The sequence below is a fragment of the Polypterus senegalus genome, chromosome 5, assembly GCF_016835505.1.
Source record: "Polypterus senegalus isolate Bchr_013 chromosome 5, ASM1683550v1, whole genome shotgun sequence".
NCBI lineage: Eukaryota > Metazoa > Chordata > Cladistia > Polypteriformes > Polypteridae > Polypterus > Polypterus senegalus.
In genome coordinates, this window is record NC_053158.1 from 128,326,473 (window position 1) to 128,345,961 (window position 19,489).

The 19,489-nt window shown below is 38.7% G+C and overlaps 1 protein-coding gene across 5 annotated transcripts in view; it reads right to left on the reverse strand.

Annotated features, from left to right (window-relative positions):
- relch (RAB11 binding and LisH domain, coiled-coil and HEAT repeat containing) overlaps positions 1-19,489 on the reverse strand; it is a 316,927-nt gene that overhangs the window by 280,798 nt on the left and 16,640 nt on the right. The gene's annotated exons all lie outside the window — the stretch shown is intronic.

Consider the following 19,489-nt stretch of genomic DNA (forward strand, 5'->3'; position numbering starts at 1 on the left):
AGCTAGACAAAAAAAACTTTGTGACGCTGCCAAATACACAAAACAATTACTTTGACAATCATGTTACATTATTTTTAAAATGTTTCCTTTTCTTTTTCATAACTTCTTTAACACACTACTTCTCCGCTGCGAGGCGCGGGTATTCTGTGTATGTGTATATATATATAAAGGATTATTAGGAACACCATACTAATACGGTGTTTGACCCCCTTTCGCCTTCAGAACTGCCTTAATTCTACGTGGCATTGATTCAACAAGGTGCTGAAAGCATTCTTTAGAAATGTTGGCCCATATTGATAGGATAGCATCTTGCAGTTGATGGAGATTTGTGGGATGCACATCCAGGGCACAAGCTCCGTTCCACCACATCCCAAAGATGCTCTATTGGGTTGAGATCTGGTGACTGTGGTGGCCATTTTAGTACAGTGAACTCATTGTCATGTTCAAGAAACCAATTTGAAATGATTCGAGCTTTGTGACATGGTGCATTATCCTGCTGGAAGTAGCCATCAGAGGATGGGTATATGGTGGTCATGAAGGGATGGACATGGTCAGAAACAATGCTCAGGTAGCCGTGGCATTTAAAACGATGCCTAATTGGCACTAAGGGGCCTAAAGTGTGCCAAGAAAACATCCCCCACACCATTACACCACCACCAGCCTGCACAGTGGTAACAAGGCATGATGGATCCATGTTCTCATTCTGTTTACGCCAAATTCTGACTCTACCATTTGAATGTCTCAACAGAAATCGAGACTCATCAGACCAGGCAACATTATTCAGTCTTCAACTGTCCAATTTTGGTGAGCTCGTGCAAATTGTAGCCGCTTTTTCTTATTTGTAGTGGAGATGAGTGGTACCCGGTGGGGTCTTCTGCTGTTGTAGCCCATCCGCCTCAAGGTTGTGCGTGTTGTGGCTTCACAAATGCTTTGCTGCATACCTCGGTTGTAGCAGTGGTTATTTCAGTCAAAGTTGCTCTTCTATCAGCTTGAATCAGTCGGCCCATTCTCCTCTGACCTCTAGCATCAACAAGGCATTTTCGCCCACAGGACTGCCGCATACTGGATGTTTTTCCATTTTCACACCATTCTTTGTAAACCCTAGAAATAGTTGTGTGTGAAAATCCCAGTAACTGAGCAGATTGTGAAATACTCAGACCGGCCCGTCTGGCACCAACAACCATGCCACACTCAAAATTGCTTAAATCACCTTTCTTCCCATTCTGACATTCAGTTTGGAGTTAAGGAGATTGTCTTGACCAGGACCACACCACTAAATGCATTGAGGCAACTGCCATGTGATTGGTTCATTAGATAATTGCATTGATGAGAAATTGAACATGTGTTCCTAATAACTTTAGGTGAGTATATATATATATATATATATATATATATATATATATATATATATATATATATATAGCAAAATACCAGCGCTTAGCGGAGAAGTAGTGTGTTAAAGAAGCAATGAAAAGAAAAGGAAACATTTTGAAAATAACGTAACATGATTGTCAATGTAATTGTTTTGTCACTGTTGTGAGTGATGAGTGTTGTTGTCATAAATTATATATAATTATATATAATTCCTTTAGCGGGACATTGACTTTTTCCACCGTGTGCTTTTCCACCGTAGCTGGATTTATGAATATGCTTATCAGACACTTCATATTTTTTGCTGCCTTTTCAATTGTGTAATTCGGTTTTTGTTCAGCGCTCTTTGGAACTGTTGCCTTTTATCTGTGCACTCGCGTCAGTTCCGTGAGCATTTCGGTGTACATGCAGCGAAGGTTCCCAGCTGTGCTGGTGCCATCTCGTGCTATGTCCGTGGCTGTATTTAATGTTACATTAGTCCTGGCACTTAAAACTTTCTCTCGCAGTTTCGCTGAGTTTGTATCAAACACCACCCTGACCATCTCATCTTCCTCTCCATAAACACAGTCCTTCACCCGTGAATATTTAGTGGGAGTTTGCTATTGGATTGCCGCTGACGGACGGCCTTATATGCATGCAGGCACTAAATTACAAACGCCAGCGGCAGCCTGTCTATGAACTTAATTTAAAGTGTAGGTTTACATCGTGCTTTGTTTCAGTAGCAGAACTCATGAACATGGTTGTATATGTCACTTTCGCCGCTTCTTATTGTTTAGCTGCCTTCTCAATTATATAATGCATGTTTTCTTCAGCGCTTTTGGAGGTCTTCCTGGTTTCTATGTACTGCGTGATTACATGGGAGGCGTGATGATGTCACGAAACTCCATACGGCGTTCAAGCTCATCTCCATTACAGTAAATGGAGAAAACAGCTTCAGTTATGACCATTATCGTGGGAATTTCGATATAAAACCTGCCCAACCTTTGTAAAAGCTGTAAGGAATGAACCTGCCAAATTTCAGCCTTCCACCCACACGGGAAGTTGGAGAATTAGTGATGAGTCAGTGAGTGAGTGCTTTGCCTTTTATTAGTATAGATATTATATCAGGCTGAAATTTGGTAGGCTCATTCCTTACACGTTACTTAAAAAAGTTGGGCAGGTTTCATCTCAAAATTCTACGCGTAATGGTCATAACTAGAAGCTATTTTTCTCCATTTACTGTAACGGAGTTGAGCTCGAAAGTCGTGGGGCGGAGTTTACGTGTGACATCATCACGCCTCTCTCGTAATCATGCAGTACGTAGAAAACCAGGAAGAGCTCCAAAAACCGCTGATGAAAACATACATTATATAATTAAGAAGACAGCGAAACAATTAGAAGCGAGCGAGTGACATATAAAACCATATTCATCGGCTCACGTGAACTGACGCAGTGCGCAGACAAAAAGCAACAGTTCCAAAAAGTGCTGAACAAAAACTGAATTACACTGCTACGCTCAAATAGACAAACTACACGCCGTGGCGCAATAGTAGAGGCGTTGCCCCAGCGCCGGCTTCCGAGGTTTGAGTCCCGAGAGGGGATGCACTGAGTATGTATGCGTGCTTCCCGATACATTTTAGCCTCGCATCCCCTTGGTTTGAGACGTATGAAAAAACATGCGGTTAACGCAGAAAGACAGATCACCAATTGAAGCTTTATGAATAATGGATACTTTATTCACGATCAATGATTGTTTTGGCAAAGTCATACTCAGTGTATTTATTAGATGAACGGAAAAAAAGTAAGAGCGAGGAGAGGATGACTTATTGAGGCACGCAGGCAAAACCACTATAGCACGTGGGCTTGATGTACTGTAGTGCGCAGCAACTCGATCTGAATTGCGCAATCACATTTGAAAAAATATATCTTTTCAAGTTCTATTTTGTCCTTATGTGTCAAACTCAAGGCCCGCAGGCCACATCCGGCCCGGCGTGTAATTATATCCTGACCACGAGATCATTTTATATATTATTGTTATTAATGGCCCGGGGATATGAAGCGCTGGTAACACAATAAACTACAGATCTCATAATGCAGCGCTTCAGCTGCCTTGCCGAACACTTACCGTGTTAATCAAGTCTAGCTTATGATGCTGCAAGTTATTGCGAAGCTAGCCCACACAATGCCGAAGAGAAAAGGTGATTCTGAACATAGAGCCTTTAAAAACCGATGGGAGGCTGAGTATATGTTTACTGACAATGCCGGTAAACCCGTGTGTCTCATTTGTGGAGCTAATGTGGCTGTAATTACAGAATTTAATCTAAAACGGCACTATGAGACAAAACATCAAGATAACCTGAAAGCAATGCACAACGGCACTATGAGACAAAACATCAAGATAACCTGAAAGCAATGCACAAGATACAGAAAGCAGAAGAGGTAAAGAAGAATCTGACACTTCAGCAGACATTTTTACCCGTGCAAAATCACAAAGTGATTTCAAGCGAAGCTACTTTTATGGGAGACACAAATGCACCAGTGCAACTTGCCCCACTTTCCCTGTTACCAAGTAATGTTGAACTGAGTCGGCACAACGATGTTCCCAAATACGCACTTTGCTGATAAACTGAGCACACTGTGCACTGAGTTCGCATGGCGCTTTGGTGACCTCGAAGAACAAAAAAAGAATTTTGAGTTGTTTCACAACCCATTTGCTGTCGATGTGGAAACTGCACCTGTGCAGATTCAGATGGAGGTGATTGAGCTGCAGTGTAATGGCACACTGAAGGCAAAGTACGATTGTGCAGGCCCTGCAGTGTTTATTCACTACATTCCCGCAAAAATGCTCCAGCTCCATCTACATGCGGCTCGAACCTTATGCATGTTTGGTAGCACATATCTGTGTGAGAAGCTCTTCTCAGTGATGAAGACTAACAAAACGGCACACAGGAGTCACCTCACTGATGAGCACCTGCAGTCCATCCTGAGAATCTCCAAAACACAGAACCTCACACCAAACATAAACGAACTTGTTGCCAAAAAAAAGATGCCAAGCTTACAGCTCTGATAAAATGACATATGAGCAAAGACAACTGAATGATTTGATATTGCTGAAAAGAACACATTTAATTTATATTTCCAGGTTTTGTTATGCACCATGTTCATATTTGAATTTGTATAATTTAGACAGGGTATATTTTTATGGAGAGCAAAATATTATAAGTTATTTAAGGTTTGAGTTGATTTATTCCGGAATAATATTCTGTCGACTAAATAAAAATTCCTTCTATTTAAAATTTAAATAGAACTTTAACAGAAACGATAGTTCATAATATCCACGCAGACTTACCGCGTAAGAGCGGGAGTCATCCGTTTTAACAAGCAGCGTATTGCACTGATCTGAAATAGCCTGCCCATTTAATTATTTAGGAATGGATAAATAAAGATTTTGTACAAATAATGTTTTTCATTTTTCTTCCTTCATGGATTCTGGCACCCCCAGCAACAGTTGCTCGCACCCCAAAGACTATATATATGTTTATATGTGTGTGTGTGTGTGTGTGTGTGTGTGTGTCTATAATAATAAAAGGCAAAGCCCTCACTGACTGACTGACTGACTGACTGACTCATCACTAATTCTCCAACTTCCCATGTAGGTAGAAAACTGAAATTTGGCAGGCTTATTCCTTACAGCTTACTTACAAAAGTTAAACAGGTTTCCTTTCAAAATTCTACACGTAACGGTCATAGCGATTGAGAGCGGTGAGACAACGTCCGCCATGTTGAACTTTCTTATTTATGGCCCCATCTTCACGAAATTTGGTAGGTGGCTTCCCTTCGTTAACCAAAACCGATGTAAGTACTTATTTCGGGGGTATGACGCCACTGTCAGCCGCCATATTGAATTTTCCAAATGTTACTAATTCTCCAACTTCCCGTGTAGGTAGAAGGCTGAAATTTGGCAAGCCCATTCCTTACAGCTTACTTACAAAAGTTAAGTAGGTTTCATTTCGAAATTCTACGGCGTAACGGTCATAACGATCAACAACGTCCGCCATATTGAACTTTCTTATTAATGGCCCCATCTTCACGAAATTTGATACGTGGCTTCCCTGTGCTAACCGAAACCAATGTACATACTTATTTCGGTGGTATGACGCCACTGTCGGCCGCCATATTGAACTTTTCAACAGTCCTTGTTACTTAAGGGCCCATCTTCAAGAAATTAGGTACACAGGTTCCCAGCGCTAACTGAATCCTACTAACGTACATATATACGTCCATAGCCTGCAGCTCGGTCACCGTGTGAGGCGGCGTTGGGTCCCCCATATATATATAGATAGAGATACAAGAACAACACTCATATCAATGACAAAACATCATGTTACGTTATTTTTAAGATTTTTCCTTTTCTTTTTCATAACTTCTTTAACACACTACTTCCCTCCGGGTATTCTGCTAAAATAAATAAATAAATATATATATGTCACACACAGTGGAACCTCGGTTCACGACTGTTTCTGAACACGTAAACACGCCACACATTTGGGTGACAAACAAGCCAGTTCCCCTTCTGGTTTGTATGCGCCGATGATTTCCGCATGTGTTCAGTCTCTCCCTGTGAACTCTTTGTGCTCTATTTCGTTTCCCTACCAGTTCATACGCGCCAATAACTTCCGCACATGTTCAGTCTCTCCCTGTACTGTACATTGTTCTCGGTGCATCACTCAGAGGTCACTCTCCCTCAAAACTGTAACCTCCTCTCAACCCAGCTTCCTCTTGTGGTATAGCGGGTCCACAGCTCCTGTAAAAAAGGCCAGTTTTAATAAATAATCGCCGCATTCACGGCATAGCGATAGGGCATGGTGGTGTGTGGCCAAAGCGGTTCCTGAGGAGTTCGTGATGTGGGCGTTTCTCACCTAAGTGCACAGGTGAGAAGCCGTCCGCATCCGTAATTGTTCCCAGGAGTAGCTGATTGCCACGACTACCACATCCTCTTCATAAATAGAAGCACGAGTTGACTAAAGGGAAAAAGAAGAGAACGGGAGGTTGCAGGAGACAGAGAGCGATCACAAGAGGGAGAGAGAGAGAGAGAGACAGAGCGAGCACAAGAGAGAGAGAGAGAGAGAGAGAGAGAGAGAGAGAGAGAGAGAGCAGGGAGTCTGGGTGTTTGTCTCAGTGTTATTCAATGTTTTTACATTTAGTTTATTATTACACTGTGCATTCTATGGTATAATTAACATACAGTTAGTACAGTCTGGAACGAATTAGTTGTATTTACATACAATCCTATGGGGGAAATTACTTCGGGTCACGACCAGAGTTTTAGAAAACGAATTACGGTCGTGACCCAAGGTTCCACTGTATGTATGTATGTATGTATATATTGTCCGTCCAGGATTTTAAATCACCTGTAGCTTGCAACCTGTTTGACCTATTGACCTGAAATTTTGTTCACATATACTACTACGTGACGTCTACTATCCACTTTCGGGGTGATGATTGACCTCCAAGGTTACTCCTCTTTTTATTTTATTTTATTTTAGAATCAACTCTCCGCAGCGGCCAAAAGGTTGGCCGTATAGCGCATGCGTACAGGTGCCGTTTTCATCCCTACCACCTTCGCCGTCACTTACCCTACCTCTTTATATCTTAAATCATTTGTGAGGCAAATTGTTCACTTAGGTGCCAGCTTAAGTGAAAAATTCAAGAAAACTTACTTAGTAATTGCACAAATACTGACTTAATCAGTTTTAACTTGAAAAGATGCCAATTTAAGAAAAGAAGCAGGCCGCTACAGCAGAGAAAAGAAAAGCAGCTCAGGAAACAGAAAGTACATCAACTCCGAGCAAACGAATGCTAAATGTACAGAGAAAGAAGATGAAAACTGAATGCTCAAGTCAAGTAAATTCACTGCATACCATCATGCTCTGCGCCATTACTGGTATATAAATAAATATATATTACTACAACAATTCAAATTTGATAAAAGAGGACAGGTCAGGTTAGTTATGTTGGGGAGCATGCACTGGTACAGTGCTTTGCTCATCCATCGCATGTCAACACGGCTAAAGTGCACTTTAGTCTAAAGTAGACTTTAATTTAAGGGTTATTTACACACATTTCGTTCATACCATGTAGCAATTACAAAACATTTTCAACATGGTCCCCTCATTTGTTAACTACTAAGTACTGCGCTACATTACATTAGTATTTGTATAGAACATCCATTTTTCATGTTTGTCTTGGCTTGAATGTCAAATTTCTGAATGTTTTGATAACTGTATGATTTTACTCTACTTGTCAGTTATTTTTAGTGTGATGAAGTCTTTCAGTGTCTTAATAAAAATTCATACATCTAGGCGATTTCTTTCTTAAATATATTTTATTTCTTTTAAGAATCTCTATTTTTTTGGCTAATAAATTATAATAAACATCCTGGATTCTGCTTTTATTATATAAGAAACACTGGACTTTTCCTACTCTGTATTATAGTATAAAGGTTTTTGTTTCTTACTAGGGATTACATCTTTCTATTATTAAAAAAAAAAAATCCTGTGGAATGAATGACTAGTAGACGATACGTGATCTTCACGTTAAGATCACGAAAGACAAAAAAAAAAAAGGAACCGCGAGACAAAAGAGAATGGATATAAAAAAAAAAAATCAGTAGTGTAAAGGGAAGCAGCACACACAGATGCAGGTGCCTCAGTGCATATAAAGCGTATAAAGGACAATATGTTAAAAATGAAATATCAACAAAAAAACAAAAAAAAAAGATCACATTAGCGCAAAAATAAGGAAATTAATCGTCAGAACCAGGTGTAATTGAAAAAAATAGTAGGACAAAGCAAGGTCAGAAATAAAAGGAAAAAAGCAGAAAACAAAGTATTTTCGCATTCGCATCATTCAATGCACAAAATGTAGATTTACACAATAATGGAACATACGCTATGAGAATCTGTGGACCCGCAACAGTTAAAGCAATGACAAGTTTAAATTTCAAAAAACACACAATTCGGTCAGGTGTACATTTATGATCACGGAGAAGCGAGCACAACGCTAGCAGCAGAGACACCACAAAGTAGCAAAAAGGACAGCGGCTGTACAGGCTTTAAAAAGATCGAAGGGCAGCACGACAGCAGCGCCCCCAACCTAACATGAGCAGCGTTATACTGTACATCCTGCAAGAAAGAATTTAACCACAGCCGAAGCCGGAAATAAAGGACAAGTTTTGTTTTTACAAAGTCACGCGAGACCAGGCAGTGAGCCATCATTTAAAACAAGTCCACAGACATCTAACCTAGCAGTTGTTGGATTGCTTTTGGCAGAGAAGCATCATGTGCTTCCAGCTCTTAAAACAACAACATGCGACAATCAGAACAGGCAGGCAGCAAAAAGACAGAGAATGATACAAAAGTATATCCTTAGCGTGCATTCAGCCAATCCCCCTTCAAATTACAAGCAGCATTATATGTCTGGCAAGAATAAGAAGTGACCACACACGGGGCCGGAAATAAAGGACAAGTATTGTTTTTACAAAAGTTTTTAAAGTAAAAGTGAAAATAATGCATATGTAACAATTCCCAAGAAAAAAATCTCTGATGGAGGATTGCAGGAATCGTGGGAAAGAGGGGTCCTTTCATCGGATTAGCACCATTTCAGATGTGGAATGGGGGAGGCAGCTTGATGAATGAGGTCTCCAGGACTTAAAACAAATCCAGATCATACTATCTGATATCATCTAATGTGAAATTCTACTCTGTACTTCTAGAATTTTTTATTTTTATACTGTATTGAGGATTTATTCTGTTCTTTGTATTGTACTGTATTGTATAGACCCCCTTCTTTTTGACACCCACTGCACGCCCAACCTACCTGGAAAGGGGTCTCTCTTTGAACTGCCTTTCCCAAGGTTTCTTTGATTTTTTCCCTACTAGGGTTTTTATTGGGAGTTTTCTGGTCTTCTTAGAGGGCCAAGGCTGGGGGGGCTGTCAGGAGGCAGGGCCTGTTAAAGCCCATTGCAGCACTTCTTGTGCAATTTTGATCTATACAAAAAATAAATTGTATTGTATTGTATATCTGGTAAACCCAACACGGGGGTGGGCGAGCAAAGCGAGCAGGTGGCAGAGCCCCTTAGTTTTTCATAAATAAGATCTCTACTATAGTGTTTATTTATTTTTCAGGTTTCTTCTAAGCTTAATTACATGGTGATGACTGTTGAAAAACCACAATCCATTTACCTTCTAAACACACTTATCCAGAGTATGGTAGCAGGGAAGCAGCAGCCTATCCCAGCAAGCACCGGACACAAGGTGTTTTCGATGGGAGTGTTAGCTCCTTGGAAATATGTTCTTTTATATTGCGGCGTTTTAATAAACTTTTATTTAAATAATTATAAATAATAATGGCGATATCTCTCTTTTCAGTGATAGGCGGCGACAAAGTCACAGAAAAGACCGAATATACTTAGCTTGTTTAATGCGGCTTACGTTGCTGTACAGACAGGAGAAACAGGCCAGTTTCATTTCACCAAGGATTTCTTGGGGGACCCGATCGTGTAGAAACTGCTCTTTTTTGTCACAACGGAGGTGGATTTTGGGACAATATCTTTCGCACACACAGTTTCTCAAAGTTGGCAAAGCTCCAGTTTCTTTTATATTGTTTTCTACATGACCAAACTCCCATTACATTTCCAAACAAGGCAGACAATTTCGTGCTGAACATCAAACAGTAGGTTCAAATAACAGTTAGACCTTTTTAGGGTTTACAATACAGCCTTCCAGCTGTCCCTGTCTGTCTTTATGCTTTGCTTGGCCCAGCAATTCTGAATGCTGACACTCTATGCTAAATCTGGCTCAGCTCTTTATGGCATGTTACACAGAAAAAGAATGAAAAATACATATAAAAAGATCTAAAACAGATACAGTGACACAATTATAACAAACTTATTATAACACAAGGCACAAACAATTCCTGAACAGAGACCCTGGCCATTTGAGGGTGTGCACACATGCTCACACACTAGGGCCAATTTAACAACAGCACATCGTAAAGAGAGACAGTCATTTATCATGAACATCTTTCCAGTTTCTTTTTCAGCCCTTCAAAGGAAATAGGCAGAGTAAACTTTCAAAAACCTGAAATCAATGCTAATTAATTTTCCTTCATATTAAGCCCTATATAAACAGTTTGCTACTGTTGGAAATATTACATTTTCATGACCTGTATCAAACTACAATGACTAAATCTGTGGCCTATTCCTTATTCCTTACCAACTTAACCCACAGCAATTCAGATATCTTCCCTTCTTCTCTGTTGATCTTTTGAGCCAGAATATAGTTTGATATATAGCGCCAGGCTTCCTCCTCCTCTCCTACCTTGTCTATCTATCCTGAAAGATGGAGATGAATATATTATTAGATTAGATAAACTTTATTAATCCCATTAATGGCTATAAAATATTTAAATTTAGCAATCTTATGTTCTTTCTTCAAGTTTCTGTATTTTATTTTTAATGTTCCTTGTGTTAAAGAGTTTAATTTTTATATACTTTATTTTTCAACACATGAAGACTGGTTTAAATATTTCTGCACACCCGTAAATATAATCACCCCCAGAATATTTGTCCTTTTTTAATGCAATTGCCAAACCCCTTGACTTAGTGAAGGATTTTCAAAGCCTGAGATAATCACAACAAAGCACCAAAATTAAGCTCTCTTTGAACTGGCTAACTAAACAAAAAGGTCAGAATTATAAATAAAAAAAATAAAAAAATCTAAATTAGTAGAACATGCAACACCACACAACCATAGTATTCCACGTCAGCACATCCAAAATGATGGGCAGACACTTCCTTACACATTAAACCAAATCCAGCTTCAAACTATGATGAAACTTTCACACTATGAAACTAGGGTCAGGTTCTTTGCATCCAAAACCTTCATATACAGATATGATCATTCCCTTTTTAGCACGTATTAAGTTAAAGCATAAAGAACAACTAAGAAGTTAATTTTTGAGTGAGACAGAATTTGATTTTTTATTTAAGGTAACACACAAACCTCAATATAAGACCATATGTAATCCACTAGGAGTACAGAATATAGGAAACTAAAGGTCTTCTAGCTAAATATATTAGGGCTACCTTGTAACAAATATACTGCTTTTTAAAATATGAAAAAAAGACAGAATAAACCTGCCACTACTTGCACTGTAGCATATAAGTATTGCATGCAATTTCAAAACTTGCAGTTGCTTAATAACAACAACATAACTAGGTATTATGGCTCAAGAAAGAAAAGTGTTTCTTCAGCAAAAGGCTAAAGCAATGAACTAACAAAACAAATTCTATCCCCTAAATACAGTTCATTATTAGATCACAAGTACATTAAAACAACTTCTAAAGACTAGCAAACTTATGAAATTAATATTCAATAGTGATGACCCCAATATATATTTCATAGTCCTCTCAAAAACAAAAAAGTACGCATTATTTATTTGTTATGGTGTCTTTTCTACACTGAACTTGATCCCAAGGTACTTTGCAGTTAGCAAGATTCTGCCCAAATCCTTACACCACCTTTGCACAATGTGAGCACAACCAGGGACTGGACCAATGACCCTTAATGTCTAAAGCACTAACTTTAAAGTACACTGCCCACACTGATAGCGTTAAAATTGCGACAGAATAAATCAGCATTTTTTGATTTTAGTTTACATCACACTTCATTCCAAAATGGCATTTATTTGTCCAGAAAGAATCCAATTGTAATTAAATTAAGTCCATCCATCTTTAGTACCATTATTCTACAGCAATGGAAGAAGACATGAACCATGTGTGAAAATGCATTCATTATATTTCATTAAATTAGAAAGCTGAAAGCAAAGACAGCCTGGAATAATGTAACTCAAAGAAACATTAATAAGTAACTTTTAAAATAAACTTAATGCAGAAAAATATCTAACATAAAAACACTGATCCACCTTTTTACCTGAGCCTTACTTACATTAGCATAAGGTGACTGCGGCCAATCTGGCTACATCAGTTCCACAGCAGGAACCAGGCTTAGACTCTCATACAACCCCATATATGAAAGCAAATAGAGGTTAATAAAAGGATGATTGTATTTGTACAAATTATATTTAACTCAACAAAATGAAGCTTAAAAATCTGATTAAAGAGTCAATAAATATTTAACTATGTATTTACCCAGTGTGTTTAGTTTGTCCACCTCACAACTTCAGAATACTAAGCTCAAGTCCCAAATATAACAAATTGTGACAGGTTGTGCCACAGAAATAAGATGAAAAATCATAGATAACTATTTATAGCCAACTTTTCATTGTAAAGATTGTTTACTTTGCAGGCAGAAAATGGGGTGCTGCAGCAACACCCCATGAGACAACAGCTTTGGGGCCATGCAGAAGTGCGCCGTGGGTTAAAGAAGGGTGACAGTCTATGTAAGATGGACGTGAAAAGAGAAGAAAGGAAGCAGATAAGAAAGCCATAAGAGGATCTGAAGTCCTAGATAACATTATGAAGTGTGTGCTTCCATAAGAAAGTGAAAGACAATTTGTCGGTCTGCAGGTGGATGAGCGTGCATGTCCGAGTGAAGGAACTCAGTATAAGGAGTGTTCCAGGAAAGGCAGGATGGTGCTTGATTGGCATCACAGCAGTAAACCCTAATTAGAGGGGTTGATAGAAACAATGAGCAAGACTGACTGCTGAAATCCACCAGCCATACAAGACCAGGGGGATTGGATAACTAGGCCGCAAAATCCTGGGGGAGCAAAATTGTGGGGATAGCCCTTTTTGGTAAACTGTGTGCACTTTTCCCTATGTATATAGTTGTTCTATTTCCTTTTTCTTTTTATTAATCTTCTGGAATTAGAAGGAAGAAGAAAGGATTTCTTTTAGTAATTTGTAGCTTTGGTTTGTGTTTGTTATTTGCTGGAAAGTGTCATAAGGGCTGAACATATTTGTGGAGGAGACTGCTTCGACTTACATTTTGAATTTTTCTTTTTTTCTTTTTTTTTTTTGCAAAAGTGAAAAGTTTTTTGCACTTCTACATGGGTCTGTGTCTCAGATTCCTCCAACACTGATTTGCTTAGGTACAACTTCAAATGCCCGGAGTCCAAGTTGTGCCAAACTAACATCACACATAGCAGTGGCATTAGTGGTGTGAGACAGACTCTCCCCCGTCAACAAGCACAGACTTAGTTAGCACAAATAGTGCAAAATAATTTTTTTTTTTTTTGCCCCGTTATTCACATACCCTTCACTGAGGGTGAAGGAGGCAACATGAAGATAGTAAGATTCAGCAGTAGGGCATAGATAAAACAGAGTTACCAAAAAAAAACTCATAGAAACTGTGTGCCTATTTTTCCTCAATAATAAAAACTGGAAATTATACAGGTAACTGGGTAAACATAAAAAGATTCTTATGCTGCCATGATGGTGTTACAGTACTGGATTAGAATATGTGATGATTAATTGTGTATCTGGTACTAACACATAACAGTAAATTCACTCAGAAGAAAGAACATATAGTTACCATGTAATATTTCCCTAAATTAGTTAAGCATACTACAGTATACACTAAACAATGTTTATACTGGTTTAATAAAATTGAGAAATAAAATTATACTGTAATACTCTACAAAATGTCTGATCTAAATAATTTTAAATAACAGATCAGTGACTTGACATTTTTATGCCAATTAAAATCACTGATATTTTAATATTTAAGGAACAAACTCAATTTTGAGCAATATGAGATGCATAGTCTGCTCCTAATTATTTTGCTATTGTGACTTTCTTCTCTTTAGGTCCAATTTATACTTCATATTTAAAACGTGTACACACACGCATCATGGCTGCCATGCATTCTCAGTGTTCATTTGACGCATCCTCTGAAGATGTCCTCAGAAATTAATGTGACACATACACGCGTTGCAGAACAGCAATGCGTTGGAATGTGACGTCAGTCTGTTTACTATCCTCATGTGACAGCAAGCAACTTTGCAGATCCTTCAGGATCAAAGTTTGTGCTTCAATTTTTGATGAATGGTTTGATGGGGTGAAGAAAAATGCTGACATCCAAATATGCTCATGGTGCTTTTCTTTTCAAGTGTCGCAAATTCCCCAACATAATGACACAATACATTTTCAAGGTTCCACATACCATCTTTTTTTTTTTTTGTAACACTTTCACAATAGCACCAGAATGTATGGACATGTATATGAGCCACAGAGAAAAAAAATTAGAGACAGAGAGAAACGGTCTATTTTGTGATTAAAGTAGAAATTTCGGTTTTAATCTCAAAATTCCCACTTTAACCTTGTAGTTTGTCATTAGAGTAGACCCTCATAAACATCATCTTAAAACTGACCCAGTTGTTACTCTACATGCTTCTGGGGCTTCCTCCTGTGCTGACAGCAGCAGCAATTGCCACACAGAACATTTTAAATTTATGATATTCCAGCACTATGCCCATTTAGAATACTTACACTTATACTTGATATCACTTCCATGATGAAATGCGTTAAAGTATGTACATTATATTTTATAGATAAATTGTTTAAATAATGAAAACTGTTAATAATTACATATGTGGGGGTGGCACAGAGGTACAGTGGTAGCACTTGCTGCCACACAGTGGGGAATCAAATACCTGATGTTCCCTGTCCAGAGCTTGCATGTTTTCCTGGTGCGTTTCCACAGTGTGCTCTGGTTTCCTTCCAAGGACATGCAGGTTTGGGAATTTGGTGATGCTAAAATGACATTAGTGTATGTGCATGCTTGTATTCACCTTGCAATGAGCCGATGCTCTGCCCAGGGTTCATTTCTGCTGTGCGCCCGATTCTTGCTGGAACGGGCGTATCCCTGGATTGAAGAATGTAATCATTAAACATCCATCCTTTTCAGAGATATCGTGGCAAGGTGTCCTGAATTTAATGGATGTTTCAGGCAATTTACAACACAGCAAAGCCAAATGTTTTCTAACTGTGATGATATCTCGCACTGCCACCAGGTGGAATCCTCCAGATTTATGTAAAGTACGTGCGCCAAGTATAAACAGTATGCCGCTTGGGTAGCAGTAGTGAAGTATAAATATGGCATTAGAGCTTCATCACTTTCAAAGAATGACATACAAAACTTGTGCAATTAAAAACTGGTGGTAAAGACAACTTTACTTGCAAGCAAGACAAAATTTAAAAATATGTCTAACTAAATGTCATATATATTAAAAGGTAAATCATTAATGTACATAATTTGCTATACACTTGTATAACATTTTACAGTTATAGTACAAGAAATAATGTTGGGCTTACTGTAGAAAATACTACATCAGGAATTTCCATGGCTACATTTCAGCTAAGATGCCTGCATGAACAAAATTTCTGCTACCTTGTTGTGCAAATGAATCAGACTAAATTTTTTATTATTATGTTGTTTTCTTTAGAGAGTCACATATCAGCTTCCTTTCCACAGTCACAAAGCAGCTGATCCAGAAAAAAAATACATAACTGAGGCAAAGCAACAACTTTTCTGTCTCTTCTAGCCACTAAACAATAAACCCCTTATTAGTGTCCATGCTCTCATTTGCTATTTCATCAACACTTCTCTAGAAGAAGCCAAATTTGCTAAAGGGTACACCAATGTTGTCAACTTTGCTCAACTCTCAGAACACGTGCTAGATGTACTAAATATTTCTATGACAAATACGTTTCAGGCAAGGATGACAGAAGTTTCTAGCCAACACGGTTCTTTCAGATAAGAGAAGCACAATGTTCTGGAATGGCTGTCACGGTCCCCTGACTTGAATATCATCGAAAATCTATGGGATGATTTGAAGCAGGCTGTCCATGCTTGCCAGTAGTGCTGGGCGGTATGACCAAAATTGTATATCACGATATTTTTCAAAATTATACTAGTTTCACGGTATTCAACGGTATGTTGACCACATTTTCCACTGAAATTACTGCAGTAGACTGGCTAAGAATAACCTATTCTACTGTCGTGACAATTGTACATTGTACAAAAAACATTTTACACATGTATTAATACAGGCTTGCATGGCCCCATAAAGTGATAGTTTTCAATGGGGTGGCACTAATGAAGAGAAAGAATCACATTGCATGATGGTTGCAGTCAAGATATAGAACCTTTTTATTGAACAAATTTTGCAAACAACTTAAACTATAATTTTGACAACATATTTTCAACCATCCAAAGAGGCATTTAGACTTAGTAAAATATCCAGAGGTGCTTGTCAAATGTTGTATTGCACTGAACATGTCTTAGAAAAGGAATAAATAGTAAATATTTTCTGTAAACCAACAATACTTTCTGTTAATGTTAACAATCTCTGTCCACTGACACGTTAGATATATGAATTGTAATGCTGTTGATTATCTTGCTCCACCGCTTGCTTTTTTTGTCATAGGCAATACCTCTAGCAAATGTGTAAAGAAGTGACGTCTGACTCGAGTGTCCTCTAGCTTTTTCAGTTATACCTGAGGACGTGGAGGGTGCCAATCTTAGTTCCATACAATTATGGTACTCCAAAGTATGTTTGCGGCTAAGCTGATGCAGCTTGTGTTCCCACCTCCGGCGACCACTTTGGTTCAACAGCATTTACAGTAAATAGTTGTTTGGTCCACATCTGACCTTTTAAAACCAAAGTATCTCCAGACAACGTTCTGCAAAAGTTCTTCGGTGTCATCGTGTTCAACTTTATCGTCTGCTACAGCTTCAGTTTCAGAATGCTCTCTGTCCATTTTCATTACCTACCACAAATGATCCAAGGAAGGACAATCACTGGACCAGCGAAAGGGTCATGGGTGTCCAAATTTGAATGATACACAGAGGAACAAAGGTTAACAAGTCTGATCTATAGAAGAGCACAAATTTCTGAAAAACTAAATGTTGGCCATGAGAGAAAGGTGTCAAAACACAGTGCATTGAAGCTTACTGCGTATAGGGCTATGTAGCCACAGACTGGTCAGAGTGCCCATTCTTGTCCACCACTGACAATGGCGTCTACGGGACAATGGAAGAAGGTGGCTTGGTCTGAAGTATCACATTTAAATTTTAGACCACGTGGACAGCCAGGTGCGGGTGTGTCATTTACCGTGGGAAGAGATGGAAGTAGGATGCACTAGGGGAAGAAGGCAAGTTGGCATAGACAATGTGATGCTATGGGCAATGTTCCGCTGAAAAATCTTAGATCCAATGATTAATAAGGAGAACACATTCCACCTACCTAAAGACTGTTGCAGACCATGTATACACCATCATGATGGCAATGATATTCCCAGATACTAATGGCATCTTTCAGCAGGACGATGTGCCCTGAAAAACTGCAAAATTTGTTCAGGAATGACTTGAGGAACATGTCAAAGAGCTAAAGGTGTTGACTGGACCTACAAATTCTTTAGATATCAATCCAATTTAGTTGTTTTGGTGGCACAAGCAAGATATACACAATATTAGGCAGGTGAATTTAATGTTGTAGCTGATAGCTGTGTGTTGATAGCAAGAAAACTAAAGGACCAAGTTTTTAAAAGAGGAGGTAGCAAAGGATAAAAGTAAAGTAGTTGGCCAAACTAAAGTGATGTCAGAAAAGGCAACAAAAGGTCATGGAGTTGAAGGGCTGACAAACCTGTACAATGATTGTTTATTAAGGGAGGATTCCGGAAGACTGGAATAGAACTGTGCTTACTACAGTATAAAAAGTAATGGTTAATTCAATGGAAAGTGGACCAAACTGAACAATCAAGCTTTTGGAGTATGTAACAAAGGTGGTTGAGAGAGTACTAGAGGCCAGAATCACGGCTTAAACTGAAATGCAGTTTAGTTTAATGCCTGGAAGGGAACAACAAATGTGACTTTTGCTGTTAGGCAAATGTAGTAAAATATCTAGTAAGCAAAGTATCTGCATGATTCATTTGCAGATCTTGAGAAGATATTTGGCAGAGTGCCAAAAGCGGTTGTCAGGCAGAGGATGATCCAGTGAAGTAATGTGTTAAACTTAATATAGAGGGGGCGAAATCAAAAATGAAGCCAAAGAAGAGCTGGTGAGATAATATTAAAAAAAAAAAAATAGGTCTCATCCCAAAGGATGCCCTGGATCCCCGATTGTGAATTGGATAGAACCCAGTAAACATGGAACATTAGAACAATTTAGACGAGGACAGGCTTTTCAAAGCTATTCAGCTCAACAAAGCTCGCCAGTCCTATCTACCTAATTCTTTTAAAAAAAACATCCAAGTCTAGTTTTAAAAATTCCTTAAGTCTGACTGACTACAACGCTATTTGCTAGCTTATTCCAAGTGAATAGCTCTCTGTGTAAAGAAAAACCTCCTAATACTTAACAAGTTTCCAACTCTGTCCCTGTGTTCTTGATAAACTCATTTTAAAATAACAGCCCTTTCAATCTTTTTTCATGATTCATCCCCTTTAACCCTGGAATAAGCCTAGTCGCTCTTCTCTGAACCTTTTCTAGCATTGCAATGTCCTTTTTGTAGCCTGGAGACCAAAACTACACACAGTAATCCATATAAGGCCTCGCCAGTGCATTATAAAGCTTGATCATAACCTTCTTGGACTTGTACTCCACACATCATGCAATATAACCGAATATTCTTTTTGCCTTCTTAAAGGCTTCTGAATCCTGTCTGGAAGTTGATAGCATAGAGTCCACTATGACTCCCAAATCCTTTTTATAAGATGTACAGTAATCCCTCGCTATATCGCGCTTTGACTTTCGCGGTTTCGCTCTATCGCGGATTTTATATGAAAGCATAACTAAATATATAACATGGATTTTTCGCTGTTTCGCGGGTTCTGCGGACAATGTGTCTTTTTACTTCCTGTACATGCTTCCTCAGTTGGTTTGCCCAGTTGATTTCATACAAGGGACTCTATTGGCGGATGACTGAGAAGCTAACCAATCAGAGCACGCAGTTAAGTTCCTGCTTGCTGAATGCAGTGTTAACCAGGAAGTCTCGTCTCGCTCATTCAGCATCGACGTGTTTCCCTGTGTAAAGAGTTGTGCTCTTTTGTGTTTATCTTTGTGCATAGTCAAGCCCTTCATTATGGCTCCAAAACGATCTGCTACTGCTTCAGGG